Source organism: Microtus ochrogaster, unplaced genomic scaffold (assembly GCF_000317375.1).
Source record: "Microtus ochrogaster isolate Prairie Vole_2 unplaced genomic scaffold, MicOch1.0 UNK14, whole genome shotgun sequence".
Lineage (NCBI taxonomy): Eukaryota > Metazoa > Chordata > Mammalia > Rodentia > Cricetidae > Microtus > Microtus ochrogaster.
The window spans coordinates 7,152,388-7,156,558 of record NW_004949112.1 but is presented as its reverse complement, the minus strand read 5'-3'; positions in this window follow the sequence as shown (position 1 = coordinate 7,156,558).

The window sequence follows — 4,171 nt, the reverse complement described above, 5'->3', positions numbered from 1 at the left end:
GCTGGCTTACCAGGAATGATCTTAACCTGCATCTGCCTGGCGTGGGAGAACCATGGCGACTCCCTGACTCAACTTCTTTCTCCCAGCCTCCTGTTCTGTTTTCTCCGCCTACCTAAGGGTTGGCCTATGAAATGGGCCTAGGCAGTTTCTTTATTAATAAGAAATCATTCCCACATCACTTAATCAAGAACAGAAATATACAAATAACAAATTTGACCTTATATTTTTATCAATAAACCAAGATCCATATCAATTCAATTCTCTACAGCAAGGGACAGTCACCCATGTAACATGTTGCTTAGCATCCAAGGAACCTGACTTTAGATTTCCAACCTTTTGAACCACAAGAGAGGAAGCATCTGTGTTTCAGACAACTGCTGTATGTGGTTGTGTCTGCCGCTACCAGAGCTTCATGAGGAGGAAGTTCCTGAGTAGCTCTGACAGGCCTCAGGAAGGACAGGGGCAAACTTCCCCCTGAGTGCCAGTCTCTGTGTTCTGATGTTTAAAAACTTTACTAGTTTCCGTTGAGTCTACAAAATAAAGTGTTTTAGACTAACATTTTCCTTCTCATATGGCATGTGTCTGCAGTCATACCTTTGTGAACACACCATAGCCAAGTGCAACTTAGTGATACCTTTTCCAATCCACTTCCCTATTACCTTCTCCTATTTCTCCTTTCCCCTCTCACTAATCCCCTTCTGTATTAGTTAGGGTTCTTTAGAGTGACCAAGCTTATAGACTAAATCTCTCTCTTTATAGACAGAATTTATTAGAATGACTTACAGGCTACAGTATGGAATATACCATTCTTGGTGGCAGATGGTGTTGTAATGGGAGTTGAAACAACAGGCATTTGAGAAACTTCTTCATATACTTTGTACTTTCCGGAACCACTCAGGCCCAATCATGTAAACATCACTTCCATTTGATGCTGGATTGCTGCTGTGCCGTGACTTAGCAGGTCAGATAACACACAGATCATGATAGGCAGCCCAGGTTGCATGGTAACTTGGTAGCCCACCATCAAATATTCAGTTTCCATGAAGGCCCCATAGCAGGGCAAGAGATAACTCATAAAGGGAGAATAGAGGTCTGCAGATGATGGTAGAGCCTTGTTCCCAAATCTGAAAGGTCTCTTATGTAATTCACCTAGAGGGGCCTACCAAAGGCTCCAAATGGCATCTGTATCTGCTACTGACACCTCAAGTACCACATTGTTCAAGTGGTAGAGTAGCCTGTACAACAGGCTGGACTTGTTGAAGAGCCTTCTTCACTCTGTTCCAGGCTTCACTCAAAGCTAGCAACTTTGGGAGTCTTGTAGTATTGGGACAGGATAACAAACTCAGGTGAGAAATGTTCTGTCTCAAGAATTCAAGTAAGATGACTAAATGTTGCTCTTCTCTAGAAGGAGCTGCAGGCTTGCCCCGCACGGCTAGCTTTACACCCGAAATAACAACACACAAACTGTATTCATTTAAACACTTCTTGGCCCACTAGCTCTAGCCTCTTACTGGCTAATTCTCACATCTTGATTAACCCATTTCTAATAATCTGTGTAGCACCACCAGGTGGTGGCTTACTGGGAAAGATTCAGCATGTCTGACCTGGAGGCTGGCTCCATGGCATCTGGCATCTGACATCACTTCCCTTCTTCCCAGCACTCTGTTCTGTTTACTCCGCCTAATTTTCTGTCCTATCAAAGGGCCAAGGCAGTCTTTTTATTAACCAATGAAATCAACACAAAACAGAAGACTCTCCCACATCACTCTTCTTTCTTGGCGGTGAGAGTGGCAAGGTGCAATAACTTATTCTTCACCTTAGAAGGAATGCCTCCATGTGTTCCACCCCACTGGACTCATGAGAATTTCACTGAGGTAGAAGACCCTTGAATTTTATTTGGATTTATTTCCCACTCTTTGATATGCTTATGTGTTACCAACAAGCCCAAGATGGTAGCTATCTCTTTCACACTTGGTCCAATTAGCACAATGACTTTAAAACGGGGCATCAATGTGATATCTTGTAGAAGGAATGGATGTTCCAGATCCCTTATAACTAACAGGGCAAGAGAAGGAATATATCCTTGACATAGAACTGTAAAAGTCTACTGCTGGCCTTGCCAACTGAAAGCAAATTGCTACTGGTGATTCTTAAGGCAAGTACTGAGAAAAAGACATTTGGTAGATCAATAGGTGTGTATCATGTACCTGAAGATGTGTTAATTTTCTCATGTAAGGATACCACATCTGGTACAACAGCTACAATGTGAGTCACTACTTGATTGAATTTTTGATAGTCAACTCTCATTCTCCATGATCCACCTGCTGCACTGGCCAGAAGGGAGAGTTAAAGTGAGATGTGGTGGGAGCCACCACCCCTGTATCTTTCAAGTCCTTGAAGGAGATCAGCCAAATGCCACTTTATTCAGCCTTTGGGAAGTACTTATCTACCTAACTTCAGCACAAGGATTTCCGCCCAGGCAGGTGGGAAATTACCATATTAACAAAGGAGTGAATGCCCTGTAGCTAACCACCAGGTGGGGCAGGGCTAGCACAGAAACACACAGGAAGCTTAGTTAGTTGATCATAAACTGTCCCCGCAAATGCACCACAGGAATAAGGGAGACCAGGGGCCTACAATTCCTGCAACTCCTCTAGGGATGCAATACTGGTTTTGATTCACTATTTTCCTTGGCAGAGGCAACTCTTACGGCTTCTGTTTAGCCTTTCCAACCATAATAACTCTCCCTCCAAAGGTCAAGTGTTGTATTAGGAGCAGTGGGCTGCGTCCCGGCACCCAGCCGCCCTCACGGCTAGCTTTACCCAAAATAATTACACTGAAACTGTATTCTTTTAAACACCACTTGGCCCATTATATCTAGCCTCTTCTCAGCTAACTCTCGCACCTGGACTAGCCCATTTCTTATAATCTGTTTAGCCCATGAGCTGGCTTACCAGGAATGATCTTAACCTGAGTCTGCCTGGAGTGGGAGAATCATGGCGACTCCCTGACTCAGCTTCTTTTCCCAGCATTCTGTTCTGTTTACTCCTCCCACCTATGTTTTAACCTATGAGGGCCAGCAGTTTCTTTATTGCTTAACCAATGAAATCATCAGATTAATATATGACACTCCCACATCAGTCAAGGAAAACAGTATGAGAATTCTGTCAACTTCTAACTATAGCTATCCTAATTATACATTATGGGACTGGGGAAATAACCATAGGATGAGTTCAGGGACAGACTGGACCTACTACAAGTTGTATTTCATCTAACTTTATTGATTACCTGACCTCCAAAAGCTCCTACTTTAACTGGAGTGATAGAATGTTTTCTGGAATAAGTCAGTTCAGAGCCAGTATCTAATAAACCTCAGAAAGTCTGATTGTTACCTTTCCCCCAGTTTCCAGTTACCCTTGTAAAAAGACTGTAGGTCCTTTAGGAAAAGGACTGGAGAAAAGCTTATAGTAAAACTTTTAGATATTTTTATCATTCAAAGGGTCTACAAACTGGCTCAAGTCTGGAAACTGAGTCCCTAGCCAAGATTCCTTTCTGCCATGAGCCAATGTAGCTTTTCTTTTATTTGTCTGAGAATGTTTCCACGTATACAGAGCCAACAAAAATGAAATAGGCTTCTTATTTATCCCATTCCTGGAAACACCATGATTGATTATTTGGTACCAAAGGGCCATACAAGTCACGCCACCATAAAATTCACCTTGTTGATCATTGTGGCTTGGGCCATTATGAGCATTGCTTTGTCTATGCTTGTCCATCATGATACCGTCAATCCCTTTGCCTTTGGTGATTGAGTGCTGTCACCTGGCCCCTGCTACCTCAATACCCAATAAAACCTATAGCACTGAATTCATCCAGCTGAGTAGTAACATCTCTAGTCCTAAGGTCTGGCATAAGGAAAGGGTAACAAAAAATTCTTCAAATGTGCTAGTGCCCCTCACCATTTTCTGTCTTATAAGATTAGTGAAAGACATGTCTTCTGGGCCTTCCTATTGTGAAGGATTATGTTTTACACAATGCATCCACTCTACCATTGGAATTTTCTTGAGCTTAAACATTCCTTCATCATTAATCTGAGCGTCTTAGTTAGAATTTCTATTGCTGTGGCAAAACATCATGATTAAAAGGCAAGTTGTGGAGGAAAGGGTTTATT